This window comes from Peromyscus maniculatus, chromosome 1 (assembly GCF_049852395.1).
Source record: "Peromyscus maniculatus bairdii isolate BWxNUB_F1_BW_parent chromosome 1, HU_Pman_BW_mat_3.1, whole genome shotgun sequence".
Classification (NCBI taxonomy): domain Eukaryota; kingdom Metazoa; phylum Chordata; class Mammalia; order Rodentia; family Cricetidae; genus Peromyscus; species Peromyscus maniculatus.
Window position 1 is genome coordinate 9,891,728 of NC_134852.1, and position 22,300 is coordinate 9,914,027.

General features: G+C 40.6%; 1 pseudogene; it reads right to left on the reverse strand.

Moving 5' to 3' along the window:
* Positions 1-16,517: 16,517 nt before the first annotated feature.
* Positions 16,518-19,078, reverse strand: LOC143272840 (CCR4-NOT transcription complex subunit 7 pseudogene; annotated as a pseudogene).
* Between the last annotated feature and the right edge of the window lie 3,222 nt (positions 19,079-22,300).

Below are 22,300 nucleotides of genomic sequence, written 5' to 3' on the forward strand. Positions count from 1 at the left end.
AAATGCCTTTTCTGCATCTAGTGAGATGATCATGTTGTTTTTTTTCTTTGAGTTTGTTTTTATGGTGAATTACATTGATGGACTTTCCTATGTTGAACCACCCTTGCATCCCTGGGATGAAGCCTACTTGATCATGGTGGATAATTGTTCTGATGTGTTCTTGGAGTCTGTTTGCCAGTATTTTATTGAGTATTTTCTCATCAATGTTCATGAGGGAGATTGGTCTGTAGTACTCTTTCTTTGTTGCATCCTTGTTTGGTTTAGGAATCAGGGTAATTGTAGCCTCATACAAGGAGTTTGGTAATGTGCCTTCTGTTTCTATTATGGGGAACAATTTAGAGAGTATTGGTATTAACTCTTCTTTGAAGATCTGGTAGAATTCTGTGCTGAAACCATCTGGTACTGGGCTTTTTTTTTTGGTTGGGAGACTTTTAATGACTGTTTCTATTTCCTTAGCGGTTATTGGGCTATTTAAATAGTTTATCTGGTCTTGATTTAACTTAGATATGTGGTACCTATGCAGAAAAATGTCCATTTCTTTTAGGTTTTCCAGTTTTGTGGAGTAGAGGTTTTTGAAATATGACCTTATAATTCTCTGGATTTCCTCAATGTCTGTTGTTATGTCCCCCTTTTCATTTCTGATTTTGTTGATTTGGATTCTCTCTGTCTTTTGGTTAGTTTGGATAAGGGCTTGTCTATCTTGTTGATTTTCTCAAAGAACCAACTCTTTGTTTCATTAATTTTTTGTATTATTCTCTTAGTTTCTAATTTATTAATTTCACCTCTCACTTTGATAATTTCCTGGCATCTATTCTTCCTGGGAGACTTTGCTTCTTCTTGTTCTAGAGCTTTCAGGTGTGCTGTTAAGTCACTAGTGTGGGATTTATCCAACTTCTTTATGTGGGCATTTAGTGCTATGAATTTCCCTCTTAGCACTGCTTTCATAGTGTCCCATAAGTTTGGGTATGTGGTGTCTTCATTTTCATTGATCTCTAGGAAGTCTTTAATTTCTTTCTTTATTTCTTCCTTAACCCATTGGTGATTCAGTTGAGCATTATTCAGTTTCCATGAGATTGTAGGTTTTCTGTAGTTTTTGTTGTTGTTGAAATCTAACTTTAAACCATGGTGGTCTGATAGAACACAGGAGGTTATTCTAATTGTTTTGTATCTGTTGAGATTTGCTTTGTGGCCAAGTATGTGGTCGATTTTAGAGAAAGTTCCATGGGGTGCTGAGAAGAAGGTATATTCTTTCTTGTTAGGATGGAATGTTCTGTAGGTATCTATTAGGTCCAATTGGGTCATGACATCAGTTAAGTCCTTTATTTCTCTGTTAAGTTTCGATTTGGGAGATCTGTCCAGTGGTGGAAGTGGGGTGTTGAGATCTCCCACTATTAATGTGTGGGGTTTTATATGTGGTTTAAGCTTTAGTAATGTTTCTTTTACATATGTGGGTGCCCTTGTGTTTGTGGGGCATAAATGTTCAGAATTAAAACTTCATCTTGGTGGATCTTTCCTGTGATGAGTATGTAATGTCCTTCTTTATCTCTTTTGATTGATTTTAGTTTGAAGTCTATTTTGTTGGATATCAGGATGGCTACCCCTGCTTGTTTCTTAAGACCATTTGATTGGAAAGCCTTTTATTCTTTGAATTTGAGATGTGTTTCTTGTATGCATCAGAAAGATGGGTCCTGCTTTCGTATCCATTCTGTAAGTCTATGTCTTTTTATAGGTGAATTAAGTCCATTGATATTAAGGGATATTAATGACCAGTGATTCTTCATCCCTGTTATTTTTGGTGGTAGTGTGTGTGTACTTCTCTTCTTTGGGGTTTACTGTTATGGCTTTATCTATTGCCTTTGTTTTCAAGTGTGTATCTGACTTCCTTCAGTTGGAATTTTCCGTCTAGTGCTTTCTGTGTGGCTGGGTTTGTGGATAGGTATTGTTTAAATCTGGCTTTGTTTTGGAATGTCTTGTTCATTCCGTCTATGATGATTGAAAGTTTTTCTGGGTATATTAGTCTGGGCTGACATCCATGGTCTCTTAGTGTCTGCATTACATTTGTCCAGAACCTTCTGGCTTTCAAAGTCTCCATTGAGAAATCGGGTGTTATTCTGATTGGTTTACATTTATAGGTCTCTTGGCCTTTTTCCTTGGCTGCTCTTAATATTCTTTCTTTATTCTGTACACTTAGTTGTTTAATTATTATGTGTTGAGGGGACTTTTTTGGGGGGCCTAGTCTGTTTGGCGTTCTATAGGCTTCTTGTATCTTCATAGGCATTTCCTTCTTTAAGTTGGGAAAGTTTTCTTCTATAATTTTTTTGAATATATTTTCGGTGCCTTTGAGTTAGTATTCTTCACCTTCTTCAATCCCTATAATTCGTAGGTTTGGTCTTTTCATGGTGTCCCAAATTTCTTGGACATTTTGGTTCATGACTTTGTTGGCTTTAGTGTTTCCTTCGACTGATGAAACTATTTCTTCTACTGTATCTTCAGTGCCAGAAATCCTCTCTTCCATCTCTTGCATTCTGTTGGTTATACTTGCATCTGAAGTTCCCGATCTCTTACTCAGGTTTTCTATTTCCAGCATTCCCTCTGTTTGTGTCTTCTTTATTTTTTCAATTTCCCTTTTCAGTTCTTGGACTGTTTCCTTTGTTTGTTTCATTGCTTTTTCATGATTTTCTTTCAGTGCTTTATTGTTTTCTTCCAGGACTTTATTGTTTTCTTCCAGGGCTTTATTGTTTTCTTCTAATTTGTTTGTCCTTTCCTCTAGTTGTTTACAGCGTTCTTCCAATTTTCTTGTCTTTTCCTCTACACAAGCCTCTACCTTCTTCATGAAGTTACTCATAAGGCTACTTTCTTCTGCTTCTTCCAATTTTTGGTGTTCATGTCTAGATGTTGGAGGCAGGCTAGTTTTGGTGATGCTGTATTGCTCTTCATTTTGTTGTATGTACTTCTGCCTTGATGTCTGCCCATCTCCTTGTGGTTCCTTCTTGGTCTTATCAGTGTACTTGTTTCAGAAAGAGCTGACAGATTCAGGAAGACTCTCTCTCTTGTCCAAAAGGGAGTTCTCTTGTCTAACTCTGGTCCAGAAGGGAAGTCGGGGGCAGGATGAGAGCTGGTGGCCGGTCTCTAAGTCTCAGGAAGTGCCTGGGGTCTCCAGCAGATGGGCGTGATGGCAGGGAGAGGAGATTGCAGGGGCTGCCAGGGGGCTTTGAAAAGGGGATCCCTCCTGGTGGGGCTAGAAGGGGACCTTCCTGGTGGCCAGAACCTGGGGCCAAGTTGGGCAGGTCATTCCGGAGTGGCTGGTGCCCAGGGATGGGGTCCGGGTTGGACCCTGATACTCACCTCTGGTCCAGAAGGGAAGTCGGGGGCAGGATGGGAGTTGGTGGCCGGTCTCTGAGTCTCAGGAAATGGCTGGGGTCTTGGGCAGATGGGCGTGGGGGTAGGGCGCGGAGATTGCAGGGGCTGCCAGGGGGCTTGGAAAAGGGGATCCCTCCCAGTGGGGCTAGAAGGGGACCTGCCCCTTGGCCAGAACCTGGGGCCAAGTTGGGCATGTCTTCCCAGAATGGCTGGTGCCCAGGGATGGGGTCCGGGTTGGACCCGGATACTCACCTCTGGTCCAGAAGCTCAACAATTCTTGCTCATATAAACCCTCCTCTTTCTCACTAATTAGACTCACGGCACTCCACTCGGGGTCTGGCCATGAATCTAAAACCCAGATTTTAGAATTCCTCCATGTTATCAGAATGGTGTGTTCCCACTGTAACGCTGCAATGAAGGACATCTACATCATCTGAGCCCAAGTGAGGGAACAAGGTGATTAAGACCTGCTTGAGGTTGAAGAGTTGTAAGTATTATCTTCTACTCTTAAATAGAACACAGTGACATTCCTCCAGTGAGCATCACTGTCTGGATCATTGAGGCAGAATCTGCAGTATTATATGAGTATTTGAGATCAGGAGAGCAGGGTTGACCAAGGAGAAGTCTTAAAGTTTAGATGCAGAGATGTGAGTAGGAGCTGCCTTGTCTAGCAACAAGGAATTCAGAGGAACAAAACTATGAGGAACTAAAAGACAATCCCAACCAAGAATAGCACAAGTTTCCTTCTATGGATCAGCTAGATCTTGTGAAAGTTTACCCAAACCTCCTTCCCCTAGGACATTCTACACTGTAATGATCCTGTTGACATCATAGTCAACTCAGGAAGAGTGTAGTCCTCTTTAGCTCTTACATGTCCACTATTAGTTCTGATATTAACTACAAACAATTTTATTCTGAGTTGTTCCTGTGACTATTCATAAGAGCTGTGATGACTAGAAAACATACTCTCCAACCTGTTGAGATACCTGCCAGTTGCTCTGGGCTCAACAGGTCATCATGATCTGTAACTATTCTGAACTTAGATTTGGTCAGTCAGTAGTTGTCTTTGAGTCATTTTCCTCCCTTTAAATAACCTCTAACTCACATTTCTGTAAATAATCCTTTAAAAAATATTGGTTTCTCAAGTTGGACTTCGGTGTTTTTGTTAGCATTTAGACATTACCTGGCCAGATCCTTGGGTATCTAGCCGGTAAGCAGGCAGTACTTTGGCCTACTCAGGGTCCTGATGTCATCCTATGTAGCACAATTGTTCATTTGCTAAGTCCCCTTTAAGGGTAAACCCCTCCACCCTGTTCTCCACTCACAAAGCCACATCTGAACTCCCCTTTCTTTCCCATTTCCCATCTCTTCTTCTCTTCTCCCTTCTTTTCTTGTTCTTCTTCTCTCCCCAGCTCTTCTCTCCCCTCTTCCAATAAATCCTCAACATGAGTGCTGTCTGCATCATGTGTTTCTTTCTCACCCACTGTGGGGCCCCTTGAATCCAGCCTGCCAAGTGCACCACCTGCCATTTCTAAATTATATTTGGAGCTATAAAAAGCTGAGCAGGCCCTCCTGGCTCCCTCTCCTGCCCGCTGGTAGTCTGAGGCATGCCAGGACCCTGGAACATTCAACATCTTCAGTTTTCCAACCACAAAATCGCTGGCCACTTCAATCAACAACAGCATGATTGGTAAGACCCCTTTCTCCACCTCTGTCCATTTCCCACAAGTGAGGATTCATCTTGACAGTGGTTTGTAACTCTTTGCTCCCCCAAGCTCTGGTACTAGACAAACCATGTTTCTCTCTCTAGGGGCTCAAACCTCATAGATCCTCTCTGAATTTTTGGAATGCTAGAAGTTGCATCCCATTGAGTCTTTATCTTCATGGCCCCCGGACCTTTGGGTGATGAACCACTGGCCAGTCTGTGAGTCCTCATCAGTCCTCGATGAATTTCTACAGATTTAAATTGCTCTGGAAGACACCATCATGAGGGTGACCATGTGAGCAGTTGCTATCTTGGCTAAGGTCACAGATTGATAGGTCATATGACCTCACCACTATCTTTAGTAAGGGTGATCACATGGAGAGGGGCCCACCTAGAGACATCAGATGTCCAAATTATTTTGAATGGGATAGATTTCTATATGATAAGTCCTTTCCTGTTCTAAAAACAAGGTTTATATAAGATAAGATATAAAACAACGCTGGTTTACAGAAATATTAAAGATTCACCTCTGCATGCACATACACATATGAATCTGGCTGGCAGTCAGATTTTGTTACCTAAGAATAAGCCCACCGATATGAAACCAAATTGTTTGCAATGTTAAAGCATGGTTTTGCCTTATATATCTTAGGAACACTGCTGAAAATGAGATACTGAATTTTTTTCTTTAACTAACATTAGTAAGCTCTTATTAATTGAGTAAACTGCATGTCCAGAATTAACTTACACATGCCTTTAAAGTTAAACAACATTTGTCTAATTTAGATATACCTAATCGATTTTGTTCCTCTGATCCTACAATGCCTTTAGAGATCTGAGAATATGGCATTTAATATAACAGCTTTTTATGATAGAGAGACACACCAGCTCCTGACAGCATCCTGTATCTTCTCCAAGAAGATGGATGACCACAGAAGAACTTTTACCTGGTGGCTTTCTTCAAATGTAGCAAAACCAGCCACACTGTAAAAAGCTGCTTTACACCTTAAACTGCTGCTGAGATTCTATCCAAACTGTTGATAAGAGGACCAAAAATGGATTGACTGTCCTGCTCTGCCAAGATGGGGGTGGGAGGCGATCTCCCTAACTTCCTACTCCACAAAAATCTGTCAGATCTGGGAGAGACTGCAGAGGAAGAGCAGCTTTTGGCACTTGTTCCCCCTAATGACCACAGAGACTGGGGACTGCCTAGGTAGCTGTGAAGATGTCTCACTTCAGCTCATTTACTTATCCTTCTCTGATCTGATGGTGTGTGATGACCAGGGTATTCATAGACTTGCCACTTTTACAGCACTCCCCCCAACTGCAAGGCTACAAGCACCTTGGAAGCTCATTAGTAAATTTCTTGTTCAGAGTAGAGACAGGTGTGCCTTATTCACAGACTTCATGGTACTGGATAAACTGGATTTAGTTGTAACTTCAGAGGTTCAAAGTCTTAGCATTGATAAATGCTGTTTTGACAAACTGATAGAGCACTGATTATAAACAATTTTCAGGAGTCCTTAAATGTCAGACATTATGCTATGACACCAGGATGTAAATCTATCCCAGTTCTTTTACAGACACCTACAGGTTCCTGCACAGGTCCTCCCCTCCTGCCAGACTCATGTCAAGGCCAACCTACAAGGGGTCTTCCAGATACACCAGCCCCTATACCAAATTCAGCTCTGAAAATCTCAACCAGGAAAATACCGGCAGGATGATTTCACTTCCATGCCCACTCATAAAAATTCATTATCTGAGCTTCTTAACATTTTTACAGGATAAATAGAGGCATTTCCTACCCCAAAGAAATAGCAGATGTGATAGCTCAGGTACTCCTGAAGAACACATCATCCCTCAATTTGGCATGCCATTTCCCAAGTTTCTGGGAATTCACTGCTGATACCACCTCTCTATTCTCAAGAAGGCATGAACCCAGCAACTGGAACCTGGTATTCCAAGATGTTCAAATGAAGGGAATATCTGCTCTTGTGTTTTACTCATCCACCCTTGCTTCTTCTGTACAACTAGGGCACACCTTCCTTTCATTTTTTCTGGCAGCCACATCACCCTTCCTATGACTAGCCCCATTCATAGGACTGGTGTTAATAATCTATTTTTCTTTCCTAGCAACCTGCCTTCTCTGCCTCCTCAATAAATCATGTTCCTGAGGTCTCCAGGATAGCAGCTAACTGAATGCTTCTTCACTCACACCTCCCACTGTATGTGACCCCTACTTTGGCCTACTGGAGGTACTGACAATATCATCCCATGCAACCTGTTGTGCATTTGCTAAGTCTCCTTTAAAAGAAAATCCCTCCCCTCTCTCTCTTCCCTTGAGAACACATCTGCATCTCCTTCCTTCCTCCTTTTTTTGTCTCTTCTTCTATTTCTCTCCCTTCTTTATTTCTTCCACTTATCTCTCCAGCTCTTCTCTCCCATTTTAATAAATCCTCTACAGCAACACTGTCTGCATGGTGTGTCTCTCTCACCTGACATTGGGCCCCTTGGCTCCAAACTGCTAAGACCATTGCTCAATATTTCCAAATTATAACAGTTATACTCACTTTTATCTGTCATCAGTACCTTATCTGACATGAATATATATGTTTGTTCACGGCTTCACAGGAATAGTTTCATACAACTGTCCTGCCAATTTGTGTTAATTTGCATAAATCTGGCATCCAAGTGTGGATATGTATGCTGGAGGGATCTTTAAGGTCACATCCAAATCAAGACCATCCCATATATTTGAATATCACCCTCATAATTACTACTGTAGCTCCATGAAACCATGACGAATTCTTACTGGAGTATGTCAGTACAAAATTCAATAAACACAATGCAGATTTTCTCTCTGTCCCTGGGTATTTCCTTTCATCTCCTCTAGAATTTTGCAACACAACAAACAGCATTCTTATCAGAAGATTAGTTGTGTGGATGCCTGATGTTGTACTTATATCTTGCCAAATTATCAGCTAAGATAACTAGATATTTTTATAATCACAATGGGTTAATCATTATGTTATAGAAATATAATGTGAACTGATTCATATAGTAGGGAAAAACATGTAAGGATTGCTATTTTTGTTGTCAGTTAGTAGAGCTTAAAATGGAGATAACACCTTGGATTATGTACATGGGCTACTGGCTCCTATTCTGGCAGGAATGGATTTCACACTGATACTGATGCCAACATATAAGACATATACCTGTGGATGAAATTAAATGAATTTATTTTAGAGTCACTGTAGGCACAACGCAGTAATGTGAGCTATCCCAGTACCCATCTTTATATGGGGCATGGGCACTACACAGCTACTAACACTCTCTTGGAGCTCTGACACTGTAGCACCCATCAAGGAAGGAGTCAATCTCCCTGCAGTGATCCTTCTTGATGGTAGAATCCAGTAAGGCACAGTGTAACCAGTTCTTGGCTTGAACACTGGACCTTCTGCATTTTGGAAACTTTAATTTTCAGTTCTCTTTTTCACTCTTGATTTGATAACATTTACAGTTTAGGCTTAATATGTTTTCTATGTGTAAATGATGAGAGCAGAAAATAGCACTTTAATTACATCTGAAAGACCAAAAATCTTTTTGCATTTGCATTTCCCCGATGACTAAGGATGTTGAGAAATTCCTTAAATGCCTTTCAGCCATTTGACATTCCTATGTTGAGAATTCTCTGTTAAACTCAGTAGCCCATTTTTTTCATTGGAATGACCAGTATTTTGAAGTCTATCTTCTTGAGTTCTTTATATATTTGGAGATCAGACCCCTGTCAAACTGAGTGATTCCCTTCTTAAATTGCTTGTTGTAATTGTACAAATAATAAAGTTAATTCTGAATAATCAGGAATAAGTACAGCAGTTTTTATATACAATACAACCCGTTCTGTATATTGAGAATCAGTAATTAAATTAAGAGATTCATTACTGTATAAAAAAACCATCATAATGGCATAAAACTCTGATTTCTGAACTGAATCATAAGGGCCTTGAACAATCTTACTGTTGTTCCCTGATTTATAAGCAGCCATTCCTAATTTATTTGCATCAGTGTAGGATTTAAGAGCTGAGTATTGGTACTCTTTCACCATGCAGGAAGAATCCACGCCTTTCTTTTTATATCTTGTAGTTGCTTATGTTATAGGTAATCCTTGTTAATTTCTCCTGATAAATTACTACAAGCTTTCTGATAATTGCCATTAATTTTCCACAACTGCACAATTCCAGCACTAGAATAGGGTACTAAAATCTCAGCTGGGTCTATTACTGACAACTGAAATTTTGCTGTGCCCTTTATGAAGAATTCAGAGAGTTATATCTATCTATCTTTTACTGTTTATGTGCTAAAAATATTCATTCTAAAATATTATCTTCCCTTTGTATAGTAAGTTCAGTAGAGAAATGCATAGAAGGTAAAATTACAAAAATACCCCTATTTGTGAGATCTAATCAGATCCACATAGGCATTTTATATACTTTGTTCTACTTAAACTAATTCCCTTTCATCCTAAATTGTTAATTATCTTGGGCTGTTTGAATATGAGTCACTCTGCAAAATTTGAAATAAATTACTTAATTTTTGAGTATACAATCCAGTGGTACAATGCAGCCAACTAATATCACCCAATAATTTTTGAAAAATATTTGAGTGTGTAAATGATCTCTCCTAATCTGTACCTTTTGCAGCTGAATTCTCAGGTTACTTAATTTATAACCTAAATAAGTAAAACAACCTCCTCTTTGTATTATTTTCAGGAGAAATTTGTAATCCCCAATAGGGTCAAAATTTCTGTACCACATTATACATTTCTTCTAAGGTATCTATCTGTATCAGAAGCAGCCAATAAAATATCATTCATATGAAGATAAATAATAGATTGAGGAAATTGTTTACATACCACTTCCAGTGGTTGATTTACAAAATATTGACATAACTTCAGGCAATTTAACACACCCTGAGGTAAGACATTGCAATGAAATTCCTTACTGGTTAAGCATTATTATAACTAGGAACTGTAAAAGCAAATTTTCTCTAATGCTCTTGTAAAGGAATAGTAAAGAAGCAGTCTTGTAGATCAATAAATATAATAGGCCAGTCTTTAGGTAATAAAGGAGGTAATGGAATTCCAGGCTACAATGTTCCCATGAGTTGCATTATCGTATTTATTGCTGTTTTTAAGTCAATTGACACTCTCCATTTTCCAGATTTAATTTTTATAAGAAACACAGGAGAATTCCAAGGACTAGTTGTTTCCTCTAAGTGCTTAGCATCTAACTGGTATTTTCTAGTTGTTCAAGTGCCTGTAAATTTTTTTGTTTAAGGGTTACTGCTCTATCCATGCAGGCTTCTTAGCCATTTTTAAAAGTAGAACAGTTGGGCTATGGGCATTGGCCCCTATTGAAATTTAGACAGCCAATTCCTGTCCTATCCTGCTTTTGTACAACCTGCATAGCCTGTGACCTTCCCTTAAATTTCTACCTGATGTTCTTTCCAGGAATATATCCTACACTAAACATCAATTTGTGAGCTGTTTCTGAAACTGTAATAATATTAATTTGAGCTCCCCATTGTTGTAACAAGTCTCTTCCTCATAAATTCATGGCTATGTCAGTCATGTAAGACCTTAATATCCATTCCTGTCCTTCTGGTCCTATGCATTTAACCCACTCTACACTCTGTTTTACTTCAGATAAGGTTTCAATGCCTAAATTGAGTGGTGCATTTGTGTAAAGGCCACATGGTATCCCAGGATTCTTGTGATGTTATAGATACATCAGGACAGAATCCAATAATCCTTGAGGATAATGATTATTTGTAAGCATTTGCTTTATAGTTCCTGGGGACACTTGTGGGGGTGTTCTTATAACCTTAGGCAAACATTCGTGAAATCCATCATAAGTTGGTACCATAGTTCCATAATTTTTCCCCTTTTCCTAGAAGGAAAATTCCTTTTCTTTCCCCATTTCCTATAGGGAATATTTTTTCTTTTAATTCTTTCTCCTGTCCTTCATAATACTGGGAAGATTTCTTTTTTATCTCCCTTCTTTACCATTCCTCCACTGGGAAGTTTCGTTTTTCCCTTTTTTATTCTTTGTCTCAGATGCTCTTGTAGTTGTAAATATGCAGTTATCCTTTCAGCCGTTCTTATTTCTGAGTGTTTCATCTGATGGAGGAGGAGGAGAGTCATCTCCACAGTCTTGTCTTTCTCAATTTCAATATCCTCTGAAGCAGCCTTCCTATCATCCTGTGAAGGAAAATTCTCTTCATCTGACTGACAATTTCCAGCCTCAATGTCTTCCTTTTTACTTCCTTGTTCTACTTTAGATACAGGTTTAAGTGACTCCTCACTCTGCAATGGCAACAGATCATTTGAAATTAAATTACATAAAGATCAACTTTTTAACAGTATATATCTCCTTTTTATAAGACATTCTATACACGAATTTCTACACAGTCTTATTAAATAAGAAACACAGAGCCAAATACAGGTGTGAAAGCCATAGACATCAGAGAAATAGTGGTAGCCAACAGCTAACCTCACTCACCATGCCACTGTAGCTTCCCCAGAGAGAACCAGCTTCTTCCTCTCTGACCTGTGCCTTTATTGCCTTGATGCTCTGCGTTCTCATTGGCTCTTTGCCCAGCCACCTCATACCCTCATCATTGCCTCTCTGTACAGACGTTCACGTCTCTGTGGTTGGTACTGGAATTAAAGGTATGTTTTACCACACTTGGCTGTGTAGTTGAACACACAGAGACTCTGCCTGCCATGTGATTGGATTAAAGGCATGTGCTACCACTGCATGACTTCTGTTTATGCCTGGCTATGACCTCTGATCTCCAGGCAAACTTTATTTTTTTTTTCATTTCTATTTTTTTGTAGCTTTTTTTTATTTATTTTTTATTTTACAACAACATTCAGTTCCACATAATAGCCACAGATTCCCATGCCCTGCCCCCCCTGCCCCCCTCTCCCTCCCCCCAGCTCACCCCCCCATTCGCACCTCCTCCAGATCAAGGTCTCCCCCGAGGTCCGGGATCGACCTTATAGACTCAGTCCAGGCAGGTCCAGTCCTCCCCTCCCAGACCGAGCCAAGAGTGTCCAGGCAAACTTTATTCACATACAAATAAAATATCACCACATTTCAGCACAAATAAAACATCACCGTGACATTCTCTACACAAGTTTATTTCATTATAAAGAAACAATTTGCCTAAATTATTTTTTTTATTTAATATTTTTCCTCATACAACTTCATTCTTTTTTTTAAATAAAATATTTTCTATTCATTCTACATATCAACCACAGATTCCCCTGTCCTCCCTCCTACCACACCCCAGCCTTCCCCCACAGCCCACACCTTATTCACACCTCCTCCAAGGCAAGGTCTCATATGGGGAGTCAGCAGAGCCTGGTATATTCAATTGAGGCAGGTCCATGGCACTCCTCCCTCCACTGAGGCTGCATAAAGTGTCTCAGCATAGGCACTAGGTCCAAAAAGCCAGCTCATGAACTAGAAACAGGACCTTGTCCCAATGCCTGGGGACCCCCTACACAGTTCAAGCTAAACTACTGTATTGCTTGGCCAGAATACCTAGTCCAGTACCATAGGGGATCCTCAGCTACTGGTCCACAGTTCATGTGTTTCTACTAGTCTGGCTAGTTGTCTATGTAATTTTTGAAATCATGATCTCAATATCTCTGGCTCATAAATCCCTCCTCTCTCTTGTCAATTGGACTCCTGGAGCTCTGCCTGGGACCCAGCCATGGATCTCTGCATCTGCTTCCATTAGTCACTGGATGAGGGTTCTGTGATGACAGGTGGGATATTCAGCCATTTGATCAACAGAGTAAGTCAGCTCAGGCACCCTCTCATCCATTGCCAGCAGTCCATGGTGGACATATCTTTGTGGATTTCTGGGGATCTCCCTAGCACTCTGCTTCTCCCTATTCCCATGGTGCCTTCATTTATCATGGTATCTCTTTCCTTGTCCTCCCATTCTGTTCCTGATCCAGCTAGGATCTCCCTCTCCCCTAAACTCTCATTCCCCCATCCCTTGACTCCATTACCCCTCCCCATCTTCCTCAGTTTGCTCATGTAGATCTCATCCATTTTTCCATCACTGGGCCATCCCTGTGTCTTTCCTGAGGTCCTACTTATTAGCTAGCCTCTCTGGAGCTGTGGGTTGTAATCTAGTTATCATTTGCTTTCCATCTAGTGTCCACTTATGAATGAGTACATACCATGATTGTACTTGTGAGTCTAGGTTACCTCACCGAGGATGATACTTTCTAAGTCCATCCATTTGCCTGCAAACCTCATGATGTCATTGTTTTTCTTCACTGTGTAGTACTCCATTGTGTGTGTGTGTGTGTGTGTATGTGTGAGTGTGTGTGTGTGTGTGTGTGTGTGTGTGTGTGTGTGTATCACATTTTCTTTATCCATTCTTCAGTTGAGGGGCATCTAGGTTGTTTCCACATTCTGGATATTACAAATAATGCTGAAATGAACATAGTTGAGCATGTGTCCTTGTGGTATGATTGAGCATTCCTTGGGTATTTGCCCAAGAGTGGTATAGCTGGGTATTGAGAGAGATTGAGTTCCAATTTTCTGAGAAATCGCCATACTGATTTCTAAAGTTTCTGTACAATCTTGCATTCCCACCAACAGTAGAGGAGTATTCCCCTTGCTCCACATCCTCTCCAACCTAAGCTGTCTTCAGTGTTTTTAATCTTAGTCATTTTGACAGGTGTAAGATGGTATCTCAGAATCATTTTGATTTGCATTTCCCTGATGATTAAATTGATTAATTATTTAAGAAAATTTTTTAATCATTTTACATACCAACCACAGATCCCTCACTCATTCCTTCCCACTCTCCCACAACCTTCACCCTTGACCTACTCCATCTCCTCCTCCAAAAGGGTAAGGCTTCCAAAGGCAAAGCCTGGTACATTCAGTAGAGCCAGGATCAACTTCCTCCCTCCTGCATCAGGACTGAGTGAGGCATCTCACCCTAGGCATTGGGGCCCAAAAAGCCACATCATGCACCAGCAATAGATACTGATTCTACTGCCAGGGTCCCCTCAAATAGACCAAGCTACACAACTGTGTCCCATGTGCAGAGGGTATGGTCATGTTCTATGCAGGCTTCACAGCTGCAGAACTAAAGTTCATGAGTTCCACAAGCTGGTTTCAGTTCTCTCTGTAGATTTCCCCTCATGATCTTGACCCTGTTGCTCATAAAATCACTCCTCCCTCTCATCAACTGAACTCTAGAGCTCAGCTTGGTGTTTGGCTATGGATGTCTGCATCTGCTTCCATCAGTTACTCAAGTAAGTCTCTATGATGACAGTTAGGGTATTCACCAATCTAATAACTAGGGTATGCCAGTTCAGGCACCCTCTCCACTATTGCTAGTAGTCTATACTGGGGTCATCCTTGTGGATTCCTGGGAATTTGCCTAGCACCAGGTTTCTCCCTAACCCAATAATGTCTCCCTCCTTCAGGATATCTCTTTTCGTTCCTCTCCCACTCCATCCCTCCCCCAGCTCAACCATCACATTCCCTCTTGTTTTCACCCCCTACTCTCTATTGTCCTCCTGACACCCAGTTTACTCAGGATATTTCATCTATTTCCCCTTCCCGGGATGACCCATGTATAACTCATAGAGTCCTCTTTGTTAGTTAGCTTCTTTGGAACTGTGAGATGTAGTCTGGTTATTTTTAGCTTTACCTCTAGTATCCACGTATGAATGAGTACATATAATGTTTGTCTTTGTGAATCTGGGTTACCTCATTCAGGATGATATTTTCTAGTTCCATCTATTTGCCTGCAAATTTAATGATGTCATTCTGTATTTACAGCTGAGTAATACTCGACTGTGTATATATACCACATTTTCTTCATTCATTCTTTGATTGAGGATCATCTAGGTTGCTGCCATATTCTGGCTATTATGAATCATGCTGCTATGAAAATTGTTGAGCAAATGTTCTTCTGGTATGATTGAGCATAGCATGGATATATGCCCAAACGTTGTATCCTTGGGTCTTGAGGTATATTGTTAACCAATTTTCTGAGAAGTCACCATACTGATTTCCAAAGTAGCTGTACAAGTTTACACTCCCCCTAATAGTATAGGAGTGTTCCCCTGACTTTACGTCTTCTCCAACATAAGCTGTCTTCAGTGTTTTTAATCTTAACCATTCTGACATTTGTAAGATAGTATTTCAGAGTCCTTTTATTTTCATTTCCCTGCTTACTGAGGATGTTGAACAATTCCTTAAATGTCTTTCTGCCATTTGGGATTCTTTTGAAGAGAATTTTCTGTCTAGATCTTTAGCCCATTTTTTAAATTTGATTGTTTGGTATTTTGATGTCTAGTTTTGTGAGTTCTTTATGTATTTGGATGTCAAGCCTCTGTTGGATGTGGGGTTGGTGAAGAACTTTGCCTATTCTGTAGGCTGTCATTTTGCCATATTTATCATGTCTTTTCCCTGACAGAATCTTCTGAGTTTCAGGAGCTTCCATTTTTTAACTGTTGCTCTCAGTGCTTGTGCTACTGGTGTTATATTTAGGAAGTGTACCTCAAAAGAACAATATCCAACTTCATATGGAAAAACAACACAAAACAACAACAACAAAAAAAAAACAACCCAAGGATAGCTAAAACAATCCTATATAATAAAGCAACTTCAGGAAGCATCACCATGCTTGACTTCCATTGTTGTGCCCAGATAGTGACCCCCAGAGAGACCACCAAAGACGAGTATGCCGGAATGCAAAAGCAAGGTTTAATTCTGGATATCCAAAAGCAATACAAGCCTAGGCAGGGACTTCGTCCAATACATCCAACGCAGTGGAGGCTGGAGGAAGTGCCCACCTGTCTGCAAGCTCAGTTTTTAAAGGGAAAAGTCACAAGGTTACATCATTTAGGGGTGCTAGTACGGGTACAATTCTGATTGGCTCGCTTCTAGGGACTTCTAGAAATTACTTCTAAGGGAGTGGTTGCCCACTACCATTTCTCATTGGCTGCCCTCAGGTGGAGGCATTTCTGTGATCAGTTACCCTGGAAACCAGGGAGAGGGCATTCCATAGTCTGGCAGGCATTACCTCGTGACTATCTTGTGACTCTGTACTTTTACACTTCCTGGTTTCTGGAATCTGAACTGACTGGTTTCAGTAACTAATGGCCTATTCCCAAAAGGAGAAATCTTGGGCCTTAGTTTTTGGTGAAATTTGGTCTTATTTCTAAGATGGCTCATTTTGGTCTCACATTTCCCCCTTCTCATGTGCCTAATGGAACCCAATCATGGGTTTTGGACAGTTAGCTCCTAAGTATCCCTCTCTAATAATGGCATGTATAGTTAGCCATCTTGTTTCTATGCCAGGGAGTTTTCTTTCTTTTTCTTTTTTTTTTTTTACATAAGAAAACATTTCTGAAGCCTTTATTTACAAAAGCTTTAAAAACAAATAATACCCTTTGTTTGCAAATAATGTTTAGTTTAAAAAGGACCACCCAGTTTCAGCATTTTAGTATCATGAATATCGAATGTACAAGGGAAATGAACTATGTTGCTAACATTTGGAGACTTGCTGATATTACTGACTGAAGTGTACCTAACACACATTACAACTTGTAGTCCATCACTTCAGGGTAGAGTTAATGATCACCAAAATCTTCCAACACATGCTCTGGTCTGGTCACATATTCTGCATGGCTAAATATTTCACAGTCTCTTGTCAATATATAAAATAGATTGCAAAGATATACACAAAAAATAAACAAGCATTACACTCCTCAGGTAATTTATTAGCTATATATATGTGTGTGTATTTATATATATTTTGCATTTTGTTGTTTTGCACCAAATCTCTCCATTATTTTTTTTGTAGCATCTATGAAATCACATTTTTTTGCTTTTTTAATTTGATATAAAATGTACCTAAAGACTTATCTTTGGACTTTAATGAAATTGATTTGTGTAGTCAACAAATCAAGAACATCATAAATATGCTTATAAAATAAAACAGTAGGGGTAAAAGTGATGGAGTAAAAGGAAGCCAACCAAGGAAGGCGTTGCTGTCATAAAATACAACTGGAGCTCCACCATCTTGAACTTTCTGGCAGATAGTAAACGTCCAATCACAGGGCTTCTTCCTGAAGGGTGTAAAGCTGGTCTCCAAGTCTTCAGTCACAGAGCAGCCTATGCATGCCAATTAGAAACCAACAGACCCGAGATGTGCTTGGAAGGTTAAACACTACACACAGAAACAGTAGTTACTAAGCTCTTCAGTAGTTCCTTGTCTTTTTCTCTTAGTCCTGCTGAATCAACAATTTGCACAATGCATGTGCTGTACTCTGAATGTCAAAAACAAGCAAATACTGTAAAAAAGTGGCAGATGGTCATTTTTCCAGCTAAGAGCAAGAAAAACCACAATTTCTGATAAAAATAGAGGATTGGAATCACTCTCTAAAGTGCAAACTTGATGGTCCACAATCTTAAATAATTATAAGTACTGCAGAATAGAGGGAGAGGCATGAAACACGGAAATAAATTACAGTCAATGCTAGTTAATTTAGGAAAAGGGAAACAAAACCAAGCTCAAGTAGGCAAAGTTTATCAAATTATTCAGTAATGTAGCTTTGTCACACAATCTTGATAAGAAGTGTATTAAATTAAGGCCAGATTTAACCTGAATGTACTTTTATTTATTAAGATCACAGCTAAGAAAGGCCATACTTAGTACTGAAAGCAGAAAATAAGGGCTACAAAAGGACGGGAGGTATTGCCTATCATTTAAGGGTTTCAACCAGAGATAAAACCTATGTACAAGCATGTGTGTAATTCGTATAAAAGAAAATAAAAAGACTATTGGATGTCATGACTGCTTGTTGGCTTCCTCTTCATATGCATTCCCTGTGCCATTCTGTACATAGGATGAACCAGAACCAAGGCCATATAAATGACCACAGTATTTGGCATCATCAATATGATCTTCAAAGAACATTTCTCTCATTTTGAAAAAGGCCATTCCTGTAAGCAATGAATCAGATCCTGCTTGGTGTTGAGGTCCTATCCGTTCCAGCTCTAACTGTTCAGCAACTTCCTGTAATCCACCTTTGAGATTTTTGCAGCTCTTCATGAGGTACTGCACATCATAAATGACAGGAAAAAATAACCGAAGGATCTCAAAGAAATCAAGTTCTTCTTCAGGCAAGTTAGAGTTGGTCAGGATTTTGATTAAATAGCCAAAGTCATAACCACTATGAAATGATAACCATTTGACCCCTTCACAAAGAACCACTCCTAAAGTCATAAGAAGTTCTGCAAAGTATTGGGTCTCAATTCCTTCCTCCTCGTGTTTTTTAAACTGGATACCAGATGTTGTTAGTAGCTCTATAGAGTCCTGAGCATACATGTCCTCCGTCAAATTAAATTTAAAATTAAACTGCCAAGTTGAAGTTCCTGGAGGGTATTCTCCTTGCTCATTCATAAATGTCAGTCCTAGCTGAATTATCTTTAACAAGTCTACATTACATCGCAATAGTTGGTATTGGTAGTCAGCATTGCTCCTGAATTCTCCAATGGGCCTTGCAACAACACCTGGAAACTCGGTGTCCATAGCAACATAATTATATTTTCGGATAACTTGACGAATTTTCTTCATCTCTTCATCCAGGTTACAAGCCCAAACTTCACAAATTCTTTGGCTATGATCTACAGTGGCTGCTGGCATAGTGACAGCACAAGGAGTCTAGATGCCGAGCATCAAAATGTTACACTTGATTGAAGATTTGTTTCATAAAAATATTTTACCCTTTATTTGTGTACTTGTGTCTCTGAGCTCGCGCCCCTCCTCTTCCTCCTCGCCATAGAGATAGCACCCGGCGGCGACGGCGGTGGCGGTGGTGGTACCGATGGCGGCAGCGGGTGCCCCATAGACACCTCTCGCCCTGGCAAGGGGAAAAGGAGAGCTTGGAGCGGCGCTGCCCAGCGCGGCGCTGTCGTCGCTCCTCGCACGTCCTGGGCGAGGGCCGAGAGTTTTCTTTTGACCCAGCATTTCAGCCTTTTCTGAACAGGGAATATGGGTGATGTATTCTCTTCTGGAACTGCTTCGAGCTGGCATTGGGGCGCCGATGTCAGGGGGCCCCAAAAGGCTGAAAAGCTAGTCAAAGACTGGGCAAGGGGGCATTTGTCAGAAGCATGTAGCTGCCTGACCCCATAGGGACATGGAAGAACCATGTTAGCTGGGCTGGTCCACGTCAGCTTTTAGCAAGTCTGGAGCTCACAGTCGTCTGGAGCAGTGGAGTCAGCGACTGAAACCGGGAGGTGGCTGCCAGCTAAGTAGAAATCTGTTGAGACAAATTTAAACTAGGAACAGAAGTTAAAATTTATGAACTTATTTGGAACCCTTAGGTCCATACCCTTAGTAATGGGAAAAGCAGTAGTCCCAAGACCAGGAGAAAGGAAAAATACCATCTTTAGCAATACTTATCTGGGGTCCTTTCAACCTCTGTGAAATGGGTCTAGGTTTTTATGGCTCTTTTGATCCTTTGAAGCCTACTTACAAAATGACATAAAAGTTTTAGATACATTAGTATTACCAATCTGTACTGAAATCCATATTGTAGACAAAGCAGGTAATGGATATCTGTAAAACAGCAGAAGTGGACTCATACCTTTGAGTCCAAACAAGTTACATTTAAATATGACATCTAAAACAAATCCAAAATATTGAGCTTGTGACTGAACAGTAAGTAGTCATTGCTCTACCAGCTCATCAGGACTCCTAAATGTTAGCTCTGAACCATAGAACAGGAGAGTAATCTGAAACTTATCTCATTTTGGACTCATATCTGAACCTTTATGACTTACTTAAACTTTTATATCTTAGAACATTTTCCTAAAAGTGAGCTAAGAAGCTATCTATAGCCTTGTAGAAGGATCTGGTTGATGCTGCCATGCTGACAAAGTTAGAGCTAGCCTGGCCATCAGTACTGTCAGAGATCTGAGAAGGATAAACTATATCTGAGTACAGACCAAGAAGCTTCCAATCCTATAAATTACAGGGACCAAACCCTACCCAGGTCTCCATAGCGTTGGAGGCACCAGTCAGAACAGCATAAATCTTCTTCCACCATCAGATCCATAAGGCAAAGTATTTTTTTTCTGTGGAATAGGGACATGGAAGACTGACCTTGATCAGGCAAAAGGGTGCAAACAATTCCAGCATCCCACTGCTCATCCACAGTCTGGGCTGGGTCCTGGCGGCAGGCGTTTCACTGGGGCATCTTGCCCTGTGGTCAGCGTTGTCATATTTCAGGCAGAGACGTTGTGGTGCCTCGTACGTAATCTTCTTTGGAGACCTTGGGTCACTGCTAGGATCTGGAAGACTGTCTGATATAGTAAGCTTTTAGATCAACATTTAAATGCCATATTCTGCAGATCTCTGAAGTATGAGGGCTGTCCAGGTATATCTGAATAGACAAACTTTGTTTCTAATTACTTGTTTCAAGCTCAACCCTGAAAATATAACAAACTTAGCAAATACAAGGAGGCTAGACAACATTCTTAAGCCTGAATGTACCTTGGGTAAGGAGAAACATTTTTTAAGCCATTGGTTTTTAACTATAAAAACTGTTCTTAAAAGACTGAGATCTCTCAAATGTCTTCCACCACTGCAACTAGACTCTTTTTGGAACTCTAGTCCTGCCATACATTTGCAAACCTCAGCTGTTTCCTATGATTCTTTTATGTTGCAAAGTTTGGCTGCCAGAGCAAGGTATATTCCTGTGTATAAAAGCATTGATGTGCAGCTTTAATATTAATCAAATACCTTATTTATTAAACATATGTTGCCATCTATATAAATTCTCTAGAAACTTGCTGTTGAACACTTGGTAAAGACATAAGTATTAGGTGTTAACCCGAGTAGATCTTTATAACCTTAGTAAAAGATGGCTGCCAGCCACATGGCTGCCCATGAGGTCACCAGCCAAGATGGAGGGAGCCACGTGGTTGTTGTTTAAAGCTCGTTTTTCTAAACAATAATTACTTGTACACATACACACAGTTGGATCCAAGTTACATACATACATACATACATACATACATACATACAGTTAAAGCTTGCTTATATTTTCAAGTCACATACCTGTATACATACACACATAAGCAGTTTGCAGAATCATTAGCCATTTTTAAGATGAAAACAAATAAGAATTAACTTTCAAATTCAGTATTTGCAGGTATAAGAAACCATAACAAACTGTTTACATCACATCCCCTCTGACCTTCTACAACCTTCCATATACCCTCAGTCTGTTCCTTTGATCCCTCAGACATTTACTCCAGACAAATTCCGCTTTTTCTTTTCTTTTAAAACAGAAACTCTTACGAAGGTCCTTCTTGTGATTTCCCTCAGTACTCTAGAATATATTGTAAAGTTACAATAGTTTAAACAAGAACAGAAATACATGTGTATACCATAACACGAATAACTCTCAATTTGCATCAGCACTGTACCGCAGACAAGAAACTGTTGGTGACATTCCATTCTTGGAGCCAGACCTTGATCAGGTTTTAGCCCCAGGGCAGGTCTTGGGAGCCCCACCCAACAGCTTGGAAGAGGAGGACGGGGAAAGCGGGGGAAAGCATGCACCATGGAGACAAAAGATTGCTATTAACCTCAGATTTTCAAGAACATGAGAATGACAGACTGAAAGTGACTCCACACCCTGGCTGGGCCCACAGACCTGTAGGCCACTCCTTAGCTATGACCCTGGAGTGGCAGTTAGTTCTCCACCAGGCCCCACACTGAGCTCCTTGAGGCTCCTGCTGGCTCCTGCCAGCTCTGCCCCATGTCCACACAGGAGCCCAGCCAGAACCTGCCGGCCATATCTGGGCCCCACAGTGCTCACAGCCCGCTCTAGCAAAAAGCCATGCCTAGTTCCCATGCAGCCAAGCCTCTACTCCATAGCTTTTTGAGCGAGCTGGGGCCCCGAAACCGCTGCATCTAGACCCCATGATGCTCATGGGCCACCTAGCCCTCTCAGCGGCGACCTGGGTCCCCGAAGTAGCAGTTGTGCAGCCGCAAGCTTTCTGCTGCCTGCTGCCTGTGCTCTGGTCAGAGAGAGCAAGGAAGCAATGTTAGGTTAGTCTGTGCCAGTTGAACCACCGAAGGGGTCTCCATCCCTTCGGCTGGCAATTG